This window comes from Vulpes vulpes, chromosome X (genome assembly GCF_048418805.1).
Source record: "Vulpes vulpes isolate BD-2025 chromosome X, VulVul3, whole genome shotgun sequence".
Classification (NCBI taxonomy): domain Eukaryota; kingdom Metazoa; phylum Chordata; class Mammalia; order Carnivora; family Canidae; genus Vulpes; species Vulpes vulpes.
The window spans coordinates 119,273,564-119,300,450 of NC_132796.1; the positions used below are offsets into that span (position 1 = coordinate 119,273,564).

The 26,887-nt window shown below is 40.0% G+C and overlaps 2 long non-coding RNA genes across 3 annotated transcripts; one reads left to right on the forward strand and one right to left on the reverse strand.

Moving 5' to 3' along the window:
- Positions 1-2,770: 2,770 nt before the first annotated feature.
- LOC112912369 (uncharacterized) lies at positions 2,771-6,498 on the reverse strand. The gene is made up of 2 exons (XR_011998257.1): positions 6,318-6,498; positions 2,771-5,664 (listed from the first exon to the last, which is right to left on the reverse strand). It is a non-coding gene; the product is annotated as an uncharacterized lncRNA (long non-coding RNA).
- Positions 5,659-22,802, forward strand: LOC140596222 (uncharacterized). 2 transcript variants are annotated; one of them, XR_011998258.1, is made up of 2 exons: positions 5,659-5,805; positions 21,216-22,802. It is a non-coding gene; the product is annotated as an uncharacterized lncRNA (long non-coding RNA). The 2 variants fall into 2 exon arrangements; XR_011998259.1 differs by having other exon boundaries at positions 5,659-5,781.
- Positions 22,803-26,887: the final 4,085 nt, after the last annotated feature.

Below are 26,887 nucleotides of genomic sequence, written 5' to 3' on the forward strand. Positions count from 1 at the left end.
TTTCCTACATAGAAATGTTGTCTACAGATAAAGACAGTTTAACTTCTTTTCCAATAATGAATGCCTTTTATTTATTTTTCTTACCATGAGACACAGTAAATAACTACTCTGTCTTATAAAGGGTTTCTGCTTAGCTCCTTGGCTTCTTATTGCACACAACCTTAGAATTCAGCAGAGATCTTGATGGGGAAATTCTGCAGTGTGACAGACTCAGTCACCTGCCTCTATCTTCTCATTGCAGTATTGGATTTTTTTAACCCTATGATCCAGCAATTGCACTACTAGGTATTAACCAAAGAAAACAAAAATGCTAATTCAAAGGAATACACACATCCCTGTATTTATAGTAGCAGCATTATCTACAATAGCCAGATTATGGAAACAGCCCAAGTGTCCATCAATAGATGAATGGATAAAGAAGATGTGTCACATATATATGATGAAATATTACTCAGCCATCAAAAAGAATGAAATATTGCCATTTCCAATGATGTGGATGGAGCTAGAGTGTATTATGCTACGTGAAATAAGTCAGAGAGATAAACACCATATGATTTCAATAGTATGTGAAATTGAAGAAGCAAAACAATTGATCATAGGGGAAAGAGAGAGAAAGAGAGACCAAGAAACAGACTCCTAACTATGGAAAACAAATTACTGGTCACCAGAGGAGAGGTGGGTGGGGAGATGGGTGAAATAGGTGATGGGGATTAAGGAGTGCACTTGTGATGAGTACCGGGTGTTGTATGGAAGTGTTGAATCACTATATTGTACATTTGAAACTAATATTGCACTGTATGTTAGCTAACTAGAATTTAGATAAATACTTAACAAGATCTTAGCCTTTTAAGTCTCCAATTTTGTCTCTCTAGCCTAGTGAGACTGCTGAGAATTCTATTGTTTTTTTGGTTCTCAGCTGTGGTCATCTACCTGAGTGAAGCCTGTGTTCTCAGCCTCTTGCTCTGCACCCAGAATTGGCAAATGCTTCAGGGGAAAAAGTTGCAAACTGTCACTTCACCTTTCCATGGCTCTCCTCTCCTGTATGTTGGTCCCTTAAGTTTTGATAACTTCAGTAGCTCTCCAACAGCTTTAAACTGATCTTTTTTGTCATGTTTTTTTTTTTGTTTTTACTACTTAAAGTAACATTTTGATATGCATCTCCCTGATGATTAATAACATTGAATATTTTTTCATTTGTCTGTTGGCTATTTGTATGTCTTCTTTGGAGAAAATGACCAGGTCCTCTGCTCATTTTAAAATCAGATTGTTTGGTTTTCTATTGAGTTGTATGAGTTCTTTATATAGTTTTGGATGTTAACTATTTGATATATGATTTGCAGATATCTTCTCCCATTCAGTAGGGTTTTTTTAAAGTTTTGTTGGTGGTTTCCTTCATTGTGCAAAAGCCTATTATTTTGATGTAGTCCCAATTGTTTATTTTTGCTTTTCTATCCCTTGCCTGAAGAGGCAGATCCAGAAAAATATTGCTGTTGCCAATGTCCTAGAATTTGCTCCCTATGTTTTATTTTAGGATTTTTGTGGTTTCAGGTCTTACATTTAGGGCTTTAATCCATTTTGAGTTAATTTTTGTGTATGGTGTTAGAAAATGATCCAATTATATTCTATTGCATATAGCCATCCAGTTTTCCTAGCACCATTTATTGAAGGGACTGTCTTTTCACCATTGTATATTCATCCTCCTTTGTCATAGATTAATTTGTCATATAAATATGGGTTTATTACTGGACTCTCTTTTCTGTTCCAGTGATCTATGCATCTGTCTTTGTACTAGCACCATGCTGTTATGATTACTAAGGCTTCATAGTATAGTTTGAAATTTGGAATGGTGATACCTCCAGCTTTGCTGTTCTTTCCCAAGATTGCTTTGAAGGGGATAAAGAGGTATGAAATTCCACTTATAAAACAAATAAATCATGGGGATAAAAAGTACAGCATACTGGAAACCTGGGTGGCTCAGTTAAGTGTCTGCCTTCGGTTCAGGTCATGATCCTAGATTCCTGGGATCGAGCCCTGTGTCTGGCTCCTCACTTTGGAGGGAGTCTACTTCTTCCTCTCCCTCTACCCCTCCTTTGCTTGTGCTCTGTCTTTCTATCTTTCTCTCTCTCTCTCTCTCTCAAATAAGTAAAATCTTAAAAAAAAGTACAGCACTGCAAATATAGCCAATAAAATGGTAATAACATTGTATGGTGACAGATGGTAACTACACTTATGGTGATCACTGTGTAATGTATTGAATTGTTGAATCAAAATGTTGTACACCTAGAACTAATATAGTATCACATGAAAATTATACTTCAATTAAAAATAAACAATGTTTTTTTTTTAAAACTGAAAACCAACCAGATCTTTTTATTTTATATATCAGCATATGGCTTCCTGTTAATGGCCTGAATAAAATATAATGTAATGCTATTCCCACATCCATTACACCTAAGATAATCTGGGACAATAACTCTTCATCATTCAGATCTTTGTCTATAATAGAAACAAAAATGGATTAATGAATGTTTTTATACTTTAAAGAAAAAATATTTTAAAATTTTATGTTTTATAAACAATATATAAGTGGGCAGTGCTATGCAAAGTGAAATAAGTTGATAAAAACCATGACAATTCACAACAGGTCTGCATCATACAACCATACAAATCTTTAAACACAAGATCTAATTACTAGGAGTTGAAGGCATATTGAAGGAATCCTTGGCAATACAAGGCCTGGGTTTCAAAAAACTACCAATTCTAGAATGGATTCTACTCTGGAACTGTTTTTTTATTATTTCTTGTTGCATCTCTTTCAGTGTGAAATGGAACCTTTGAAACTCAGGTGTGGCATCAACGAAGTCAAGTAGGTAGTCCAACCTCTCTCTTACAGCAGATAATTGAAATTCAGCAGTCTGTTCTTCATCTCCTCCTCCTTTCTGAATAACTTCCTTTGTAATTCCACTTTTTGGCTTTGGGGAGCTACCCTTTTCTTCATCATCCCCATTAATCCACACCCTGTCATCGGCCAATGTGCTTTCCAACTCCCCACATTTCTCAAGGATTTCTCTATAATCTCCATCTTCTAAGCCCTGAAGATCATATTCAGGTTCCTTTTTGTAAAGAAGATTTTCCCATGCATTTGCTATGGTTATTTGTTTTACTTCATCCCAACTCTTTGCCCAGTTAAAAACTGCACTTTTTATGTTGTAGATTTTAATCTTGGAAACTCCTTTTTGTCTTCTATCTTGCTCATCATCACTTTCTTCAAAAATTACAAGACTCTCTTCAAGTTGCTTCCACCTATAAAGTCGTTTGCAGCTCAAGATCACGCCTTGATGCATTGGTTGAATCAAGGTTGAAGTATTATGGGGAAAGAACATGCATTTTATCCGCCCATCCTCACTGGTTAGTGATTTGGTGGAGGGGTGAACTGGAGAACTATCCAGAAGTAACGTGGCCCTGACATCCTCTTCATGGAATCCTAAAACATTAAGTTGAAAATGCCTGACCTCAGGAACAAAGTTTTGAAAGAACCATTCTGAAAACAATTCTCTGGTGAACCAAACATCCTTACTAGGTTTATATATCACAGGTAATGTACTTGTGTCCTCTTTCACACTTTTGGGCAGCTTTGATTTTCCAATAATGATTGACTTTAATTTATGAGTTCCATCTGCATTTGCACATAAAAGAGCAGACAACCGTTCTTTGTTTATTTTCCTCCCAGGCAGGCAGATCTCTTTTCTGCTTGCCTGAATGTTTTCTGGCATTGACTTCCTAAAGAGGTCAGTTTCATCCCCACTGTACAGCTGAGCTACACTCAGCTTCTCCTCTTTGATAAGCATGTATAGATTTTGTCGAAATGGCTCAACATTTTCTGAAGCCGAACTTAGGGCTTGTTCCCCCCATACTTTTTGATTCCCAATTGCATGCCTATTTCGAAATCTAAAAAGCCAACCAGTGCTAGCTTTAAAGTCTGTTCGCCCAAAACACTGTGTGAATCTCTCTGCAGCAGCTTGAAGCTCCACACCTCTAACAGGGATGCCAGCTGAGCGTTTCTGTTGGTACCACATGTAGACTGCATCATCCACATCACCATATTTGGCTCCTGTTGTCCTCTTTCTCTTCTCAGCCCCTACTAATGGCATGTCCTGCTTCAGTACAAAGTCCAAAATCAATTTCTTATTCTTTTTGATGTCATAAAATGTTGATTTACTGATTCCAAATTCATCCATTACACTTTTAAGAGATCGTCCAGCTTCAATCCTGCTGAGAACCTTCATCTTCTCCTCCAAATTCAATGTTGTATATTTCCCTCTCTTATTCATACTGAATTTGGTTTCAAACAACCAACAGGAGAAGGAAAGGGAAAAGCCTTGCCGGATTGGAAAAAAAATAAAAGCAAAACAAAAAGACTAGCTTAAAGCCCCCAAAGGCACCAGCATTTGTACGGAAGGGGGGGGAGTGGGTCAAAAGGGATAAAGGCTCATGTTGGAAGTGCTAGCCTAGAGATGAAGATCTTAAGAACTCAGAGAACCACCACTATCAAAGTGCTACCTAGCTGTCGCTCCTGCAAGATATGGACAGTCTGTTTTCAGAACCCCATTCTCCTCTTTCTTGACACATATAGCAGCACCAGTCAGGAATAATGGGAATACCTGCATACTCTCCCTAACTCAACAGAGAAAGAGACAGCAGGAGAGAGGCAAGATACGTCCACAAGAACAAACCCAAGTGAGATAAGTCTACGTGCAAAATACTGCTTGAGAAGGGAGTATAAAAGCCTCAAGGGCATAGGCAGAGTAATCCTGTGTAGCAGAGATGCAGTGTGGTTTCTCCCCTTCCAAAAGGACCTGATTTTACATCACTGCCAAAAAAAAAAAAAAAAAAAAAAAAAAAGGTGCTCATGGTGCTCTGTAAGCAGTGTTCACTGGGTGGCAGTCCATCCACCTGGATAAAGATTCTAAGCTATCCTGACATTGCAATGTCCTGACAGCTGGCATTCCAAAATAGCTGTATAGTATCTTTAGGTGAACAAGAAAGTTAGTAGGTACTATTGTTCATGTGAAGAAATCTAACATTTATTACATTCAATATAGCATCATCAAAGACTGAGCTTCAACTTATGTTTACCAAGGTAAAATGTAAGTATGTAAAAATTTCCTGGTGGCACTTTTCCACTCTCAGAGCATCTTCCTTGTGTATATCTGGTATATTCTCAAGAGTCGAATATTTTTCACTGAAGCTTTTCCATATTTTGGAGTTACCAAGTTTCAGAATCCTGGCCCAAAAGTTTAAAAAATATTTTACCACATTTAAAAATACTTTTAAAGATTTGATCTTTCATCTGTCATTCTAAATTTACATTAGGATGTTAAATAGCAGATTTTTAAAATTTGTGACTTTATTCAATTTCTCTCCACTGTAGATTTTCCTTAATTTGAAACAATACTCACTTTTTCTCCCGGTTGAAGAAATTTAAAAGGTTTCTCTACTGGTGTTTCTGATATTCCTCAGTTATTCCTTACAGGTCCTCCTGGATGCCCAGTGCCATTCCATGTCCTTACAAATGTCCTACTCTAGATTAATTTCATAGTTTTCATTTGAGACACACAAACTCATGAGAAGTAACAAAACCGCAACTTTTATCCATTTCAGGTGCTTCCTTCGGGATGAACTGCCCTGGAAAGATGGTCCCTCAAACAGCCTCCAGTGATGCTCCAGGGTTTAGTCTAGGAAATGCAGTCTCTTCGCTGCCCCGCGGCGGCCCCGTGAGAGGTCTACAAGAACTTCTTTTCTAACGTGAGGCCTTCCCCCCAACACTAGCGGGATCGCACTTAGAACGTATGGCGGGTGTGCTCACACCCCAGTCTTCCCCAGCTCTCCGTCCGCGAGCGCGGGGCCCCAGTCCCTGGGGGGACCTTTGTCATTCCCCAATGAGAAGTCCCCTTTCCCTTCCTTCGGCTCGCGCGGCGCTCGGCTTCGGGCTCGCGTCCTCCTGGCCCGTGTGACCACAGAGGGTCGCCGAAACGCCGCGCCCTCCGGCCGGAGCCCCTGCGGCAAAGGCACTGCCCGAGCGCTCTAGCCCTGGCCGCCCGCGGGCCACCGACAAGCAGCCCGCCGCGTGGCGACGGCTGACCCTGGGAGGCCTGGGCACCCGAGACGCCCAGAGCCTGAGAAGCGGGGCGCACGAGCTCGGGCAGAGACCGCGGGGTCGCCCACGGGCGGGGTGTCCGGCTCAGGGAGCATGCCGCGGCGGCGGCCGCAGGAGCCCCGATCCCAGCCTGCGGGCCCGCCTCACGGCCGGAACCTACCTCACCGGGCCCCCGGGATGGCTGCGAGGGGCGCGCGGCCCAGAGGAGAGTCAAGCAAGGCCTCTGGGCCGCCTGACCGCGACGAGAGCTCGGGCAAGGCCCAGGGCCCCGAGCGCAGCGGCGGCCACGCTCCCGGCGGGGCTCGGGGCACCAGGCACCGCCGGCCGCCCGAGGGCCACTCAGGCACCAGCCGGCCGCGCCGCCCCCCGCCCCCAGGCCGCGGCGGGCCGGGCGCTCAGGGGCACTAGCTCTTCCTGGCCGCCAGGGCGGCACCGGGCGGAAGGCCGCTCCCCCGGGCGAGGCGACGGCTGCTCGGAGCCCCTCCCCCCAAAATAAACAATGTTTTTATGGTTAAATATAGCACATATACAAAAGAAATTATATATATATATATATATATATATATATATATATATATATATATCACAACACTTAAAAGATTAATGGAAAACTACACACCCATGAATCCACCATGCAGGTAAGTCCGCATTCATGCCACTATCCTACATTACAGTTATTTTTAAAGACTCATTTTAATTTAAATGTAATTGACATATAACAGTTTGTAAGTGTAAGGTATAAAAAGTGTTGATTTGAAGGGTGCCTAGGTCGTGCAGTCAGTTTAGCATCCACCTCTTGGTCTCAGCTTGGGTTGTGATCTTGGTGTCATCAGACATGCATTGGTCAGTGAGGAATCTGCTTCAGGTTCTCTCTCCCTCATCCTGCCCCTCCTGCTTGAGCCCCCCCTCTTTCTCAAATAAATAAATAAATCTTTTAAAAAGCATTTATTTGATTTATTTATATATTGCAATATGCTACCACCTTAGCCTCGGCTAAACCTCAATCATGCCATGTAATTATTTATTTTTTGTGGTGTAAATATGAGTGATATTTTAATGTGATTTTCTTGTTCTCTATAGGAGCATTTGTTGGTCGTATGTTACCCTACCACTTATCCTCATTTCTTCTACCATCATCCTAGTCCAAATTATGACCATAACTTCCATATGTTAATGCAATAGCTTCCTAAATTGATCTTGCATCCACTTTGCCTCCTTATTATGCATTCCTCATATAGCAGCCAGAATTATTTTTTAAAAACAGATCAGATTATGTTATTTCCCTGCTCAAAAACCTTCAATTGTTTCGTACTGCTTTCTTAGCACAAAATAAATAACATTGTTAATAACAAGTGGCATTTGCTGAGTTGTGATAATACTCAATGTACCAGGCACTACATCACAGTAATACAAATGATTGTTTCATTTCCATTATTTCTCTTGTTTATACTGACAGCAGAAATCTGTAAAACTTAGGGTAATTGCTAAATAATACATTTAGAAGTGGTGAAGGTGGAGACCCAGGAAATGTAAATGTTGCAGCTGAAGTCTTAAAAGCAGTTTAGAGAAAATTTTCTTCTTTGAGGAACCTCAGTCTTCTCTCTTAAAGCCTTCAACCATTTGGATGTGGTCCACTCAGATTATGGAGAATAATCTGCTTTATTCAAAGTCCACTAATTTAATGTGAATCGTACATAAAAATATCTTCACAGCAGCATTTCTATAGCTGTTTCACCAATAAACTGGGCAGGATTTCTTTTTATTTTTCTTTTTTAAGATTTTATTTATTTTTAATTATTATTATTTTTTAATAATAATGTGGGGCTTGAGATCAAGACCTTAAGCTCAAGACCTGAGCTGAGACCAAGAGTCAGATGCTTAACCTACTGAGCCACACAAGGTACCTCTTTAAAGATTTTATTTATTTATTTATTTATTTATTTATTTATTTATTTATTTTTTAATAAATTAATTTTTATTGGTGTTCAATTTACCAACATACAGAAAAACACTCAGTGCTCATCCCGTCAAGTGTCCCCCTCAGTGCCCGTCACCCATTACCCCCACCCTCCGCCCTCCTCCCCTTCCACCAGCCCTAGTTCTTTTCCCAGAGTTAGGAGTCTTTATGTTCTGTCTCCCTTCCTGATATTTCCCACACATTTCTTCTCCCTTCCCTTATATTCCCTTTCATTATTATTTATATTCCCCAAAGGAATGAGAACATACACTGTTTGTCCTTCTCCGATTGACTTAGTCCACTCAGCATAATATCCTCCAGTTTCATCCACATTGAAGCAAATGGTGGGTATTTGTCGTTTCTAATGGCTGAGTAATATTCCATTGTATACATAGACCACATCTTCTTTATCCATTCATCTTTGGATGGACCCCGAGGCAACTTCCACAGTGTGGCTATTGTGGACATTGCTGCTAGAAACATCGGGGTGCATGTGTCCCGGCCTTTCATTGCATCTGAATCTTTGGGGTAAATCCCCAACAGTGCAATTGCTGGGTCGTAGGGCAGGTCTATTTTTAACTCTTTGAGGAACCTCCACACAGTTTTCCAGAGTGGCTGCACCAGTTCACATTCCCACCAACAGTGTAAGAGGGTTCCCTTTTCTCCACATCCTCTCCAACATTTGTGGTTCCCTGCCTTGTTAATTTTCCCCATTCTCACTGGTGTGAGGTGGTATCTCATTGTGGTTTTGATTTGTATTTCCCTGATGGCAAGTGATGCGGAGCATTTTCTCATGTGCCTGTTGGCCATGTCCATGTCTTCCTCTGTGAGATTTCTCTTCATGTCTTTTGCCCATTTCATAATTGGATTGTTTGTTTCTTTGGTGTTGAGTTTAATAAGTTCTTTATATATTTTGGAAACTAGTCCTTTATCTGATATGTCATTTGCAAATATCTTCTCCCATTCTGTAGGTTGTCTTTTAGTTTTGTTGACTGTATCCTTTGCTGTGCAAAAGCTTCTTCTCTTGATGAAGTCCCAATAGTTCATTTTTGCTTTTGTTTCTTTTGCCTTTGTGGATGTATCTTGCAAGAAATTACTGTGGCCAAGTTCAAAAAGGGTGTTGCCTGTGTTCTCCTCTATGATTTTGATGGAATCTTGTCTCACATTTAGATCTTTATCCATTTTGAGTTTATCTTTGTGTATGGTGAAAGAGAGTGGTCCAGTTTCATTCTTCTGCATGTGGATGTCCAATTTTCCCAACACCATTTATTGAAGAGACTGTCTTTCTTCCAATGGATAGTCTTTCGTCCTTTATCGAATATTAGTTGACCATAAAGTTCAGGGTCCACTTCGGGGTTCTCTATTCTGTTCCATTGATCTATGTGTCTGTTTTTGTGCCAGTACCACACTGTCTTGATGACCACAGCTTTGTAGTACAACCTGAAATCTGGCATTGTGATGCCCCCAGCTATGGTTTTCTTTTTTAAAATTCCCCTGGCTATTCGGGGTCTTCTGATTCCACACAAATCTTAAAATAATTTGTTCTAACTCTCTGAAGAGAGTCCATGGTATTTTGATAGGGATTGCATTAAACGTGTAAATTGCCCTGGGTAACATTGACATTTTCACAATATTAATTCTGCCAATCCATGAGCATGGAATATTTTTCCATCTCTTTGTGTCTTCCTCAATTTCTTTCAGAAGTGTTCTATAGTTTTTAGGGTATAGATCCTTTACCTCTTTGGTTAGGTTTATTCCTAGTTATCTTATGCTTTTGGGTGCAATTGTAAATGGGATTGACTCCTTAATTTCTCTTTCTTCAGTCTCATTGTTAGTGTATAGAAATGCCATTGATTTCTGGGCACTGATTTTGTATCCTGCCATGCTACCAAATTGCTGTATGAGTTCTAGCAATCTTGGGGTGGAGACTTTCGGGTTTTCTATGTAGAGTATCATGTCATTGGCAAAGAGGGAGAGTTTGATTTCTTCTTTGCCAATTTGAATGCATTTAATGTCTTTTTGTTGTCTGATTGCTGAGGCGAGGACTTCCAGTACTATGTTGAATAGCAGTGGTGAAAGTGGACATCCTGTCTTGTTCCTGATCTTAGGGGAAAGGCTCCCAGTGCTTCCCCATTGAGAATGATATTTGCTGTGGGCTTTTCGTAGATGGCTTTTAAGATGTTGAGGAATGTTCCCTCTATCCCTACACTCTGAAGGGTTTTGATGAGGAATGCATGCTGTATTTTGTCAAATGCTTTCTCTGCATCTAATAAGAGGATCATATGGTTCTTGGTTTTTCTCTTGCTGATATGATGAATCACATTGATTGTTTTACAAGTGTTGAACCAGCCTTGTGTCCCGGGGATAAATCCTACTTGGTCATGGTGAATGATTTTCTTAATGTGTTGTTGGATCCTATGGCTAGTATCTTGTTGAGAATTTTTGCATCCATGTTCATCAGGGATATTGGTCTGTAATTCTCCTTTTTGGTGGGGTCTTTGTCTAGTTTCAGAATTAAGGTGATGCTGGCCTCATAGGACGAGTTTTGAAGTACTCCATCTCTTTCTATCTTTCCAAACAGCTTTAGTAGAATAGGTATGGTTTCTTCTTTAAACGTTTGATAGAATTCCCCTGGGAAGCCATCTGGCCCTGGATTCTTGTGTCTTGGGAGGTTTTTGATGACTGCTTCAATTTCCTCCCTGGTTATTGGCCTGTTCAGGTTTTCTATTTCTTCCTGCTCCAGTTTTGGTAGTCTGTGGCTTTCCAGGAATGCGTCCATTTCTTCTAGATTGCCTAATTTATTGGCATATAGCTGTTCATAACATGTTTTTAAAATCGTTTGTATTTCCTTGGTGTTGGTAGTGATCTCTCCTTTCTCATTCTTGATTTTATTAATTTGAGTCTTCTCTCTCTTCTTTTTAATAAGGTTGGCTAATGGTTTATCTATCTTACTAATTCTTTCAAAGAACCAACTCCTGGTTCTTTTGATCTGTTCCACAGTTCTTTTGGTCTCGATTTCATTGAGTTCTGCTCGAATTTTAATTAACTCTCTTCTTCTGCTGGGTGTGGGGTCCATTTGCTGTTTTTTCTCTAGCTCCTTTATGTGTAAGGTGAGCTTTTGTATTTGAGTTCTTTCCAGTTTTTGAATGGATGCTTGTATTGCGATGTATTTCCCCCTCAGGACTGCTTTTGCTGCATCCCAAAGATTTTGAACGGTTGTATCTTCATTCTAATTAGTTTCCATGAATCCTTTAATTCTTCCTTAATTTCCTGGTTGACCCTTTCATCTTTTAGCAGGATGGTCCTTAACCTCCACGTGTTTGAGGTCCTTCCAAACTTCTTGTTGTGATTTAGTTCTAATTTCAAGGCATTGTGGTCTGAGAATATACAGGGGACTATCCCGATCTTTTGGTATCGGTTCCGACCCGATTTGTGACCCAGTATGTGGTCTATTCTGGAGACAGTTCCATGTGCACTTGAGAAGAATGTGTATTCAGTTGAGTTTGGATGTAAAGTTCTGTAGATATCTGTGAAATCCATCTGGTCCAGTGTATCATTTAAAGCTCTCGTTTCTTTGGAGATGTTGTGCTTAGAAAACCTATCGAGGGTAGAAAGAGCTAGATTGAAGTCACCAAGTGTAAGTGTGTTATTATCTAAGTATTTATTCACTTTGGTTATTAATTGGTTTAAATATTTGGCAGCTCCCACATTCGGGGCATATATATTGAGGATTGTTAAGTCCTCTTGTTGGATAGATCCTTTGAGTATGAGATAGTGTCCCTCTTCATCTCTCACTACAGTCTTCGGGGTAAATTTTAGTTTATCTGATATAAGGATGGCTACCCCTGCTTTCTTTTGAGGACCATTTGAATGGTAAATGGTTCTCCAACCTTTTATTTTCAGGTTGTAGTCGGTGTCGTTCTGTCTAAAATGAGTCTCTTGTAGACAGCAAATAGATGGGTCCTGCTTTTCTATCCAGTCTGAAACCCTGCGCCTTTTGATGGGGTCATTAAGCCCGTTCACGTTCAGAGTTACTATTGACAGATATGAGTTTAGTGTCATCATGATATCTATTCAGTCCTTGTTTTTGTGGATTGTTCTGCTGAACTTCTTCTTAAAGGGGAATTTGAAGAGTCCCCCTTAAAATTTCTTGCAGAACTGGTTTGGAGGTCACATATTCTCTCAGTTCCTGCCTGTCTTGGAAGCTCTTTATCTCTCCTTCCATTTTGAATGAGAGCCTTGCTGGATAAAGTATTCTTGGTTGCATGTTCTTCTCATTTAGGACCCTGAATATATCCTGCCAGCCCTTTCTGGCCTGCCAGGTCTCTGTGGAGAGGTCTGCTGTTACCCTGATATTCCTCCCCATAAAAGTCAGGGACTTTTTTTCTCTTGCTGCTTTAAGGATCTTCTTATCTTTGGAATTTGCAAGCTTCACTATTAAATGTCAAGGTGTTGAACGGTTTTTATTGATTTTAGGGGGGGATCTCTCTATTTCCTGGATCTGAATGCCTGTTTCCCTTCCCATTTTAGGAAAGTTTTCAGCTAGGATTTGTTCAAATATATATTCTAGCCCTCTGGCCCTTTCTGCGCCCTCAGGAGCCCCAATTAAACGTAAGTTCTTCTTCCTCAGGCTGTTGTTTATTTCCCTTCATCTGTCTTCATGGTCTTTTAATTGTCTGTCTCTTTTTTCCTCAGTTTCCCTCTTTGCCATCAACTTGTCTTCTATGTCACTCACTCGTTCTTCCACCTTGTTAACCCTCATTGTTAGGACGTCTAGTTTGGATTGCATCTCATTCAATTGATTTTTAATTTCTGCCTGCTTGGCTCTAAATTCTGCAGTCATGAAGTCTCTTGAGTCCTTTATGCTTTTTTCTAGAGCCACCAGTCGCTTTATAATAGTGCTTCTGAATTGGCTTTCTGACATTGAATTGTAGTCCAGATTTTGTAACTCTGTGGGAGAGAGGAGTGTTTCTGATTCTTTCTTTTGAGGTGAGGTTTTCCTTCTAGTCATTTTGCTCAGTGCAGAGTGGCCAAAAACAAGTTGTATTGGGAAACGGAGAAAAAGAGAGAGAGAGAAGGAAAGAAAAGAGAAAAAGACAAAAGAAAAAAAGGAAGAAAAAAAGGAAAAAAGAAAAAGAAAAAAAGAGAAAGGTGAAAAAAAGGGGGTGGGGGAAGCAATCAGAAATCAAAAAGAGAAAAAAAACCACGTGGGAGTATCTTCTGATTCTGTATACTTTAAGTCCCTTGACTTCCCCTGGAACTGGTCCCTGTCGCTGGTCTTCTGGGGGAGGGGCCTGCTGTGCTGATTTTCAGGTGTTAGCACTTGGGGGAGCTACTCTGCCCCTGCCTGGTGCAGGGCTCAGTGGGGGTTGTTTACCCCGTGAGGCCCCAGGATGAACAGCCACAGTGGCAGGGGCGGCAGCTCTGGAAACCTGGATTCAGCCCCCCCAGTAGCTCCGGTGCTCTCCGTCTGCAGGGCCTGGAGGCTCCGGGGCGGGTCCGCTGATCTGCTCAGCTCGGGGCAGGAGCGTCCTTGCTGTCCTGGCCCATCCTGGCCTCTGCCTGTCCTGGGGGGAGGCTGGATCCTGGGCTGTGTCCCCGGCGCCCAGTGCTCCCGGTCTGCGCTGTTGGATTCGCGTTCCCGGCCACGCAGCCCCCTCTCTGCGGAGCCGCTACGTGAGCGCCTCCGAGCTGCTCCCAGAGCCGTGCAGCTGGGCAGTATTTCTAAGTCAATTTGACACATAAAATCAACCACCATGTTCCCTGACTATATTTTAATGGTAAGGAATTAAAACAAGAGGCATATTGAAGATATATATACACTCCCACTCCCATTCCCTTCCCTCCAGAAAAGGTGTGCACCATCAATCTCTCAGTGAGAATCCTTCCAGAATCCCTTAACATTTATACATATAAACGTATACATAATACAATTTGGTTTTATTTTATTTAAGTGGGATCATTCTATTAAGTACTATTTGGTGTCTTGTTTTCCCTCTTGAATGGTAAGTCATATATATTTATCTTTTTTGTAACTTGGACAAACAAAACATTTATTCAGTGTTGTAGACATCGAATGGTACAGTTGAATAAAAAGCAAAAGAATCTATTTGATCCTTTCCTGAACTTCAGTATTCTCCTCAAAAGTTGTTATTGCTTGGTATGTAACTATGAAAACTGTAGACAGAATATATACAGAGGTGAAGATGGCAGGGTTTGGCTTTGTCTCCTTTATGTGCTTTCCTCCTCTCCATTTTCACTCCTGCATAAATTATATCAAGAATGACATTGAGATGATGTTATGTGACATGATCTACGTGAATAAGAGAGAAGCTTTTTTGACTTGCAAGTGTGCCACTAATAAGCATGTGAAAAACCTGAGCCCACTCCTATGCAGGACTCTCTGACATCTGTAGAAATCATCATTTCCCTACCAAGCTGGAGTCAAATATTGTAAGCTCCCAGATTAGAGAGGTATATAAAAGTCAACAGTAATTTTTCAACCAGAAACACAAGACTTTGATTGTGTGGATTTATTAGACAATTATCTGTGGGAACTTTCCAAGAAAAATATCAGGAGAAGAGTGGTGGGCCTAGTGGGTTGGACCCGAGCAAGTGCATGAATTTGGAACCTGTAGCAGGCTGAATAAAGACCTCAAAAGATAGCAGGTTCAAATTCCTGGAACTTGTATATATCACCTTTTTTTTGAAAAAAGGATTTTGCAGGTATGATTAAGTATTTTGAGATGGAAAGATTATCGTGGGTTATCCAGGGGGGCCTTAAATCCAATCACAGCTGTCCTTATAAGAGAGAGGCATATCTCTCTCTCTCTCTCTCTCTCTCTCTCTCTCTCTTTCTCTCTCTCTCTCTTTTACACACACACACACACACACACACACACACACCGGAGAGGGGAGGGAGAAAGTGATGTGAAGGAGTAGAGAGAGGATCACCTGGGTGGCTCAGTGGTTGAGCGTCTGTCTTTGGCTCAGGTCATGATCCTTGGGTCCCAGGATCCAGTTCTGCATCGGGATCCCCACAGGGAGCCTGCTTCTCCCTCTCCCTGTGTCTCTGCCTCTTTCTGTGTCTCTCATGAATAAATAAATACGATATTTTTAAAAAAGGAATAGAGAGAGATTAGAAAATACCTTCAAGATTGGAGTATTGTAAACAGAAGCCAATGAATGCTGGCAGCCAACATATGCTGAAAGAGACAAGGAAGGATCCTCCTCTAGAGCCTCCAGAGCTTAGACTTGCCAATGTTGACTCATCCCAGTAATACTAATTTTAGACTTCTGTCCACCAGAACTGTGGTAGAATAAATTTGTTTTATACAACCCAGTTTGTGGTAATTTGTTAAAGCAGATATACAAGGCCCATACAGTACCAAGTCTAACTTTTCAAGTGTCAGCCACAACTTCCATATACACATAATAAGCTAGTGTTAAAGATTAGATGGTCATAGAAGACTCAGGAATCTTGGAGAGGCAACCAACAACATGCTTCAATCCACAGATCTAAGATTTTCATTTGGGGGATCTCCCTGTGACTGAGGAATTGCAAGAGAGAGTGAAGGGGAAGGTGAGGTGTCAGATCAGTCTTTACTCCTCTGTGAGTATTTTGTGAGATACACAAAGGAAGACAGCAGTAAATAGAGTTACAGGGTCCTCACTCTTTTAGGAAGCACTCCAGGGAAAAGTCTTGCTCTAGGGACCATATTATTAAAGTCTTAATTAATGGCACTTTAGCTGAGTCTTGGAGCTGGAAGGTGTCTATCATCACAGTGATACACAACAATTCCAGGGAACATGAAATGGTTGTGCATGGCAGGATCCTATATAAATGGACACAGAGACTGCCTGGAGGTCAGGGTGACTTAGATAGCCCATGGCTATGTGTAAGGCTCAAGGGAAGTGGGAAAGGCATAGAGACTAATATTTACTTCTATTTGTACTTTGTTTAGTGCTCTTTTTTTATCAATTTTATGAATTTGAAAGCAACCAATTAGTAATGATAATTTTAAGCATTTTTTGAGCATAGTTGACACACATGTAAGGTAAATTTCGGGTGTACAACCTAGTGATCTGACAAGTTTATACATTATGCTATGCTCACCACAAGAGTAGCTACCATCTGTCCCGTTGCATCATTATTATAGTATCATTGAATATATTCCTTACACTGTGCCTTTTATTTCCATAACATTTTTTTTTTTGGTTTTGGGATTTTTATTTTTCTTAAGTTTTTATTTAAATTCCAGTTATAGAGTGTTATATTAGTTTCAGGTGTACAGCAGAGTGATTGAAACTTCCATACATCACCCAGTGCTCATCACAAGTGTACTCCTTAATCTCCATCACCTATCTCACCCATTCCCCCCACCACCTTCCCTCTGGTAACATCAGTTTGTTCTCTGTAGTTAAGAGGCTGTTTCTTGGTTTCTCTCTCTCTCTTTTTCCCCTATGCTCGTTTGTTTTGTTCCTTAAATTTCACATATGAGCGAAATCATAGACTATTTGTCTTTCTCTTATTTATTTTGCTTAGCGTTATATGGTCTAGTTCCACCCATGTCCTTGCAAATGGCAATTTTTCATTATTTTTGATGGCTGAGTAATATTTTATTATGTATATATATCACACTTTCTTTATCCACGCATTAACTGATGGACACTGGGACTGCTTCCATAATTTGGCATTTATAATTTGGCAATTGTAAATAATGGTGCTATACACATAGGGGTGTATGTATCCCTTTGAATTAGTGTTTTTGTATTCTTTGGGTAAATACCCAGCAGTGGGATTTCTGGACTGTAAGGTAGCTCTATTTTTAACTTCTTGAGGACCCTTCATATTGTTTTCCAGAGTGACTGCACTAGTTTGCACTCCCAACAACAGTGCACAAGGGTTCCTTTTCCTCCATATCCTTGCCAGTATGCTCTGCTTCTTGTGTTGTTGATTTTAGCCATTATATATACATAATGAAATATTACTCAGCCATCATTTTGACAGGTGTGAGATGTCCCATGACATATTCATTCCATAACGAAACCTGTATCTCCCACTCCCCTTCACCCATTTTGCCCATTCTCCCACCCCCTGTCCTCTAGTGACCAGTTGTCCTCTGTATTTAGAGGTCTGATTCTCCTTTTTGTTGGTTTATTCATTTGTTTTCTTTTTCTCTTTTCTTTTTAACTTATTTATTTATTATTTATTTTTCAATAATAAATTTATTTTTTATTGGTGTTCAATTTGCCAACATACAGAATAACACCCAGTGCTCATCCTGTCAAGTGCCCCCCTCAGTGCTCCCCACCCAGTCACCCCTACCCCCTGCCCTCCTCCCCTTCCACTACCCCTAGTTCGTTTCCCAGATTTAGGAGTCTTCCATGTTCTGTCTCCCTTTCTGATATTTCCTACCCATTTCTTCTCCCTTCCCCTCTATTCCCTTTCACTATTATTTATATTCCCCAAATGAATGAGACCATATAATTTTTGTCCTTCTCTGATTGACTTATTTCACTCAGCATAATACCCTCCAATTCCATCCATGTCGAAGCAAATGGTGGGTATTTGTCGTTTCTAATGGCTGAGGAATATCCCAGTGTATACACAGACCACAGCTTCTTGATCCATTCATTTTTTTTTAAGATTCCAATTATGCATGGAATCATTTGGTATTTGTCTTTTTCAAGCTGGCTTTCGCTTAGCAGACTACTTCCTAAGTCCATCCATCCTGTCTCAAATGGCACAATCTCATCCTTTTTAATGGACACACACACACACACACACACACACAGGTTAGTTCTATATCTCGGCTATTGTAAATAATTCTGCAGTAAACATAAGGGAGCATATATCTCTTTGAATTAGTGTTTTTGTTTTCTTTGGTCAAATACCCAATAGTGGAATTTTTGAATCCTGTGGTATTTCTATTTTTAGTATTTTTATTTAAGGAACCTCTATACTGTTTTCCACAGAGATTGCACCAATTTACATTTCCACCAACAATACATGAGGGTTCCCTTTTTACCACATTTTTGCCAACATTTGTCATTTTTTGTCTCTGACAGGTGTAAGGTGATATGGTGGTAAGGTGATTATGGTTTTGATTTGCATTTCCCTGATGAATACTCATGTTAAGCACCTTGTCATGCATCTGTTGGTCATCTGTATGTCTTCCTTGGAAAATTTCTACTTGGGTCTTCTGGCCGTTTTTTAATTGCATTATTTTGAGGGAATATTGAGTTGTATAAGTTCCTTATATTTTTTATGTATTTTGGATATTAACCCCACTTAGTACATTATCTTGTTGTGCTGTGCAAGCTTTTTGTTTTGATGAAGTCCCAATAGTTTAATTTTGTTTTTCTTTCCCTTGCCTTAGGAGACATATCTATAATCTTCTAGGAGTTGTATGGTTGCAGGTTTCACATTTAGGTCTTTAATCCATTTTGATTTTGTTTTTGCATATGGTGTTAAAAAGTAGTCCAATTTCATTCTTTTATGTGTAGCTGTCCAGTTTTCCCAGTACCATTTATTGAAGAGACTCTTTTCCCCATTGCATATTCTTGCTTATTTTGTCATAGATTAATTGACCATATAAGTATGGGTTTATTTCTGGGCTTTCTGTCCTGTTCCAGTGATCTATGTCTCATTTTTATGCCTGTATTATACTCTTTTGATTACTATACCTTTGTAGTACATCTTGAAATCAGGGATTGTGATACCTCCGGCTTTGTTCTTTCTCAGGATTGCTTCGGTTATTCAGAGTCTTCTGTGGTTCCATACAAATTTTAGTATTATTTGTTTTGGTTTTGTGAAAAATGCTGTTGATGTATATATTTTAAAGATTTTGTTTATTTATTCAGGAGAGACATACACACACACAGAGGCAATGACATAGGCAGAGAGAGAATCAGACTCCATACAGGGAGCCTGATGTGGGACTCAATCTCGGGACTCCAGGATCACGTCCTGAGCTGAAGGCAGGTGCTTAACCACTGAGCAACCCAGGCATCCCTGCTGTTGATATTTTTGACAGGAATTGCACTGAATCTGTAGATTGCTTTAGATAACATAGACATTTTAACAATATTAATTCTTCTAATCCATAAACATGGAATATCTTTCCATTTGTTATATCATCTTCAATTTCTTTCATCACTGTTTTATAGTTTTTGGAGTACAGGTCTTTCACCTCTTTAGTTAGACTTATTCCTAGGTATTTTATTTTTTACTGTGCTGTTGTAAATGGGATCGTTTTCTTAATTTCCCTTTCTGCTACTTTGTTATTAGCATATAGAAATGCTACCAATTTCTGGGTATTAATTTTGTATACTACAACTTTAGTGAATTCATTTATCAGTTCTAATAGTATTTTTGGTGGACTCTGTAGGATTTTCTCTATATAGTATCATGTGGTCTATAAATAGTGATAGATTAGCTTTTTCTTTACCAATGTGGATGCCTCTCATATCTTTTTCTTGTCTGATTGCTGTGACTAGGACTTCTAGTACTATGTTGAATAAAAATGGTAAGAGTGGACATCCTTGTCTTATTTCTGTTCTTATAGGGAAGCTCACAGTTTTACACTGTTGAATAGGATGTTAGCTGTGGGTATTTTATATGTGGCCTTTATTATGTTGAGATATATTCCTTCTGATTTCACTTTGTTTAGAGTTTTTATCATGAAAAGATGCTATATTTTGTCAAATGCTTTTTCTGCATCTATTGAGATGATCATGTGATTTTTATCCTTGGTTTTGTTGTTATGTGTATCACATTGATTTTCAAATTTTGAACCACTCTTGCATCCCTGAAATAAATCCCATCTGATTGTGGTGAATGATCTTTTTAATGTATTGTATGTGGTTTGCTGATATTTTATTGAGGATTTTTGCATCTATGTTCATCAAGATATTGGCCTGTAGTTCTCTTTTTTTGTGGTGTCTTTGGTTTTGGTATCATGGTAATGCTGGCCTCCTAGGATGATTCCTTCCTCTTCTATTTTTTGGAATAGTTTGAGGAGAATAGGTATTAACTCTTCTTTAAATGTTTGGTAGAATTCATCTGTGAATCTCTCTCACCCTGGACTTTTTTTTTTTTTTTGGTGGTTTTTTGAGTACTGATTAAATTATGTTACTTGTAATCAGTCTGTTTAGATTTTCTATTTTTTCCTGGTTCAAGTTTTGGGAGATTGTGTGTTTCTAGAATTTATTCATCTCTTCAAAGTTGTCCAATTTCTCGGTAGATAATTTTTCATAGTATTCTCTTATAATACTTTGTCTTTCTCTGGTGTCAGTTGTTACTTCTCTCTTTTTTCTGAATGTATTTATTTGGACCCTTTCTCCTTTTTGCATCATGAGTCTAGTTTGTCAATTTTATTTAGCTTTTCAGTTTTTATGGATAATTTATTATAAAATAATTATTAATTAATTTTTTATAAATGTATTTTGTATTGGTGTTCAATTTGCCAACATATAAAATAACACCCAGTGCTCATCCCATCAAGTGCCCCCCTGAGTGCATGCTACCCAGTCACCCCCACCCCTCGCCCACCTCCCCTTTCACCACCCCTAGTTTGTTTCCCAAAGTTAGGAGTCTCTCATGTTCTGTCTCCCTTTCTGATATTTCCCACTCTTTTTTTCCCTTTCACTATTTTTTATATTCCCCAAATGAATGAGACAATATAATGTTTGTCCTTCTCCAATTGACTTATTTCACTCAGCATAATACCCTCCAGTTCTATCCACGTTGAAGCAAATGGTGGGTATTTGTTGTTTCTAATGGCTGAGCAATATTCCATTGTATACATATTATTATTAATTTAAATTCAATTTGCCGACATATAGTATAACACCCAGTGCTCATCCCATCAAGTGCCCTCCTCAGTGCCTGTCACACAGCTACCCCATCCTCCCACCCACCTCCCCTTCCACAAAGAATCATTGATTTTTTTCTATTGTTCTTAGTCTCTGTGTCATTTAGTTTTGCTCTGATCCAGATTATTTACTTTCTTGTACTCATCTTGGGATTGTTTTTCTTTTTCTAGTTCCTTTAGATATATGGCTAGCTTGTTTATTTGAGCTTTTCCTTCTTTTTAGGTCTGTATTCCTATATACTTCTCTTTAAGAACTGCTTTTACTCATAAGATACCTAGGAATAACCCTAACCAAAGAAGTAAAGGATCTATACCCTGAAAACTACAGAACACTTCTGAAAGAAATTGAGGAAGACACAAAGACATGGAAAAATATTCCATGTTCATGGATTGGATGAATTAATATTGAGAAAATGTCAATGTTACCAGGGCAATTTACACATTTAATGCAATCCCTATCAAAATACCATGGACTTTCTTCAGAGAGTTGGAACAAATTATTTTAAGATTTGTGTGGAATCAGAAAAGACCTCGAATAGCCAGGGGATTATTAAAAAAGAAAACCATAGCTAGGGGCATCACAATGCCAGATTTCAGGTTGTACTACAAAGCTGTGGTCATCAAGACAATGTGGTACTGGCACAAAAACAGACACATAGATCAATGGAACAGAATAGAGAATCCAGAAGTGGACCCTCAACTTTATGGTCTACTAATATTCAACAAAGGAGGAAAGACTCTGCACTGGAAAAAAGACAGTCTCTTCAATAAAGGGTTCTGGGAAAATTGGACATCCACATGCAGAAGAATGAAACTAGACGTCTCTCTTGCACCAGACACAAAGATAAACTCAAAATGGATGAAAGATCTTAATGTGAGACAAAATTCCATCAAAATCCCAGAGGAGAACACAGGCAACTCCCTTTTTGAACTTGACCACAGTAACTTCTTGCAAGATACATCCATGAAGGCGAGAGAAAAAAAAGCAAAAATGAACTATTGGGACTTCCTCAAAATAAGAAGCTTCTGCACAGCAAAAGAAACAGTCAACGAAACTAAAAGACAACCTACAGAATGGGAGAAGATATTTGCAAATGACCCATCAGATAAAGGGCTAGTATCCAAAATCTATAAAGAAGTTATTAAACTCAACAGCAAAGAAACCAACAATCCAATTATGAAGTGGGCAAAAGACATGAAGAGAAATCTCACAGAGGAAGACATAGACATGGCCAACAAGCACATGAGAAAATGCTCTGCATCACTGGCCATCAGGGAAATACAAATCAAAACCACAATGAGATACCACCTCACACCAGTGAGAATGGGGGAAATTAACAAGGCAGGAAACAGCAAATGTTGGAGAGGATGTGGAGAAAGGGGAACCCTCTTGCACTGTTGGTGGGAATGTGAACTGGTGCAGCCACTCTGGAAAACTGTGGGGAGGTTCCTCAAAGAGTTAAAAATAGGTCTGCCCTATGACCCAGCAATTGCACTGCTGGGGATTTACCCCAAAGATACAGATGCAGTGAAACGCCGGGACACCTGCATCCCGATGTTTCTAGCAGCAATGTCCACAATAGTCCAACTGTGGAAGGAGCCTCGGTGTCCATCGAAAGATGAATGGATAAAGAAGATGTGGTTTATGTATACAATGGAATATTACTCAGCCATTAGAAACGACAAATACCCACCATTTGCTTTGACATGGATGGAACTGGATGGTGTTATGCTGAGTGAAACAAGTCAATCAGAGTAGGACAAACATTATATCATCTCATTCATTTGGGGAATATAAAAAATAGTGAAAGGGAATAAAGGGGGAAGGAGAAAAAACTTGCGTGAAATATCAGAAAGGGAGACAGAACATGAGAGACTTCTATCTCTGGGAAACGAACTGGGGGTGGTAGAAAGGGAGGTGGGCGGGGGTTGGGGTGACTGGGTGGCGGGCAGTGAGGAGGGCACGTGATGGGATGAGGACTGGGTGTTATTTTATATGTTGGCAAATTGAACACCAATAAAAAATAAATTTAAAAAAAGAACTGCTTTTACTGTGTCCAATAGATTTTGAAAAAATAAAAAAGACTTTGGACCATTGGTACTTTATTTTCACTTGTGTCTTGGTATTTTTTAAATTTCTTTTTGATTGTTTTGTTGACTCTTTGGTTGTTTAGTATCATGTTGTTTAGTCTCCCAAGTGTTTGCATTTTTTTTCCAGTTTTGTCTTGTGATTTATTTCTGGTTTCATATTGTTGTGATAAGAAAAGTTGCATAGTATGATTTCAGTCTTCCTAAATTTGTTGGTGACAGTTTTGTGACCTAATATGTGATCTATTCTGTAACATAGTCCCTGTGCACTTGAAAGAAAGTGTGTTCTATTGTTTTGGGATGAAATGTTCTTTACATATGTGTTATGTCCATCTGTTTCAATGTGTTATTCAAATATATTCTTTCCTTATAGATTTTCCACTTTGATGACCTATGTAGTGATTAAAATTGAGTGTTAATGTCTTCTACTATTGTATTACCATCAATTTCTCTCTTTATATCTGTTAATATTTGCTTTATGTATTTAGGTGCTCCAGTGTTGGATGCGTTGATAATTACAATTGTTCCATCCACTTGTTAGATTTATCCGTTTATCATTGGGTAGCGTCCTTCTTTGTCTTGTTATAGTCTGTTTTAAAGTTGATTTTCTTTGATATAAGTATTGCTACCCTGGCTTTTTTTTTTCAGTTTCATTTGCATGGTGAATGTTTTTCCATCCTTTCGCTTTCATTCTGTATATGTCTGTAGGTCTAAGGTGATCCTCTTGTAGGCAGCATATGGATAGGTCATGTTTTTTTTATCCATTCAATCATTTTGTGTCTTCTGATTGGAGCGTTTAGGCCATTTACATTTACAGTAATTACTGACAGGTATATACTTATCGCCATTTTGTTATTTGTTTTCTGGTTATTTATATAGTTCTTCCTTTCTTCTTCTTTTGCTCTTTTTCTTTGTGATTGATGAATTTCTATAGTGCTATGTTTGGCTTTCTTTCTCTTTATTTTATTGTATATCTATCATAGGTTTTGGGTTTGTGGTTACCATAAGGTTCATATATAATATCCTATGTAGCAGTCTGTATTAGCTTCATGGTCATTCAAGTTCAAATACATTTTCTAAGAAAGAAAAAACCTTTATTTTTATTTTTCCTTTCTCTTTTTCCATCTTTTACTCCCTCCTCCATGCTTTACATATATATTGTCATATTTTACATCCTTTTATTAATGATTTTCTTATGCTTAATTATGGCCATTTTTTCTCCACTTAAGTCCCTTTAACATTTCTCATAAGACTGGCTAGGTGGTGATAAACTCCTTTATTTTTCATTTGTCTGGGAAACTTCTTATCTCTTTTTTCAAATCTGAATGATAAACTTGCTAGGTAGAATATTCTTGATTGTAGACTTTTTCCTTTTAGCACTTTGAAATTATTAGGCCATTCTCTTCTGGCCTGCAAAGTTTCTTCTGATACCTTATAGGTTTTCCCTCATAGGTAACTTTTTGTTTTTCTCTTACTGATTTTAGATTCTCTTTTTATCCTTAACCTTTGGCATTTTAAATATTATGTGCGGTGATGTGGACCTCCCTTGGGTTCATCTTGTTTGAATTGGAGTTGGATGTCTATTGCCTTCTCCAGTTTAAGGAAGTTTTCAGGAAGGTGGGGCACGATTGCAGAAGAATAGGATCCAAGTCACCTGTCCCCACCAACTTACCTAGATAACTTTCAAATCATCCTGAAAACCTAAAAATTCGGCCTGAGATTTAAAGAGAGAACAGCTGGAATGCTACAGTGAGAGGAGTTCGGGCATCTATCAAGGTAGGAAGATGGGGAAAAAAAAAGCATCCAAGGGGGAGGGGCCCCTGCGAGGAGCCGGGTTAAGGCCGGGTGGCAAGAGCCTCCAGGACAAGAAAGCCCAGTCCCAGAAAAGCAGTAACTTTACCAATCTTCCCCGACGGAAAGGCGCTCACAGGGAGCATAGGCAGGATCCCAGGAGGGGCCGTGGAGCCCCCAGATTCTCGGGGTTGCTAACAGAGGAAGTGCACCCCTGGGGAGAATGTGTCACATACCTCAGCAGAGCTCCCTAAAGGGTTGGAGCGCACGCCCAGCAGGGCCCCAGGAGCAACTCAGGTGGCGGCTCAGGTGGTGGCTCTGCACGGAGTGGGCTGCGCAGCCCCAGGAGCAGCTGAGGCGGTGGCCCTGTGCAAAGGAGGCTGGGAGGTCCTGGGAGCATGATTCCAGTGGTGCAGGCCCCAAAGCCCAAGGCGCTGGGGGACACAGCCCAGGATCTGGCACTCCTCTTGGGACAGGTAGAGGCCGGGAGGACACAGGACAGTGAGGACATTCCTGCTGCTAGGCGGCGCAGAGCTGTGCAGATCAGTGCCCCCCAAGCCCGGAGCATCCAGGGCAGTGTGGAACGGGAGACTGTGGAAGTTACTGCTGGAGCTGACTCCAGGGCTGGGGAGCTGGCCGCTGCCGGTGTTGTTGTTCCTCTTGGTGTCACCTTGTGCCTGGGACTGAGCGGGGTCGTCAGAGTGCCGAGGCCTCAGAGTAGACAGCTCCCACTGAGCTGTGCACCTAGGAGGGGGTGGGGCAGCACCCCCAGGTGCACACACCTGAGAATCAGCACAGCAGGCCCCTCCCCAGAAGACCAGCTGGAAGGACAGGGGAAGAGCAAGTTCTTTTTTTTTTTTTTTTAATTAATTTTTATTGGTGTTCAATTTACCAACATACAGAAAAACACCCAGTGCTCATCCCGTCAAGTGTCCACCTCAGTGCCCGTCACCCATTCCCCTCCAACACCCGCCCTCCTCCCCCCTTCCACCACCCCTAGTTCGTTTCCCCGAGTTTGGAGTCTTTATGTTCTGTCTCCCTTCCTGATATTTCCCAACATTTCTTCTCCCTTCCTTTATATTCCCTTTCACTATTATTTATATTCCCCAAATGAATGAGAACATACACTGCTTGTCCTTCTCCGATTGACTTATTTCACTCAGCATAATACCCTCCAGTTCCATCCACGTTGAAGCAAATGGTGGGTATTTGTCGTTTCTAATCGCTGAGTAATATTCCATTGTATACATAAACCACATCTTCTTTATCCATTCATCTTTCGATGGACACCGAGGCTCCTTCCACAGTTTGGCTATTGTGGCCATTGCTGATAGAAACATCGGGGTGCAGGTGTCCCGACGTTTCGTTGCATCTGAATCTTTGGGGTAAATCCCCAACAGTGCAATTGCTGGGTCGTAGGGCAGGTCTATTTTTAACTCTTTGAGGAACCTCCACACAGTTTTCCAGAGTGGCTGCACCAGTTCACATTCCCACCAACAGTGTAAGAAGGTTCCCTTTTCTCCGCATCCTCTCCAACATTTGTTGTTTCCTGCCTTGTTAATTTTCCCCATTCTCACTGGTGTGAGGTGGTATCTCATTGTGGTTTTGATTTGTATTTCCCTGATGGCAAGTGATGCAGAGCATTTTCTCATGTGCATGTTGGCCATGTCCATGTCTTCCTCTGTGAGATTTCTCTTCATGTCTTTTGCCCATTTCATGATTGGATTGTTTGTTTCTTTGGTGTTGAGTTTAATAAGTTCTTTATAGATTTTGGAAACTAGCCCTTTATCTGATATGTCGTTTGCAAATATCCTCTCCCATTCTGTAGGTTGTCTTTTAGTTTTTTTGACTGTATCCTTTGCTGTGCAAAAGCTTCTTATCTTGATGAAGTCCCAATAGTTCATTTTTGCTTTTGTTTCTTTTGCCTTTGTGGATGTATCTTGCAAGAAGTTACTGTGGCCGAGTTCAAAAAGGGTGTTGCCTGTGTTCTCCTCTAGGATTTTGATGGACTCTTGT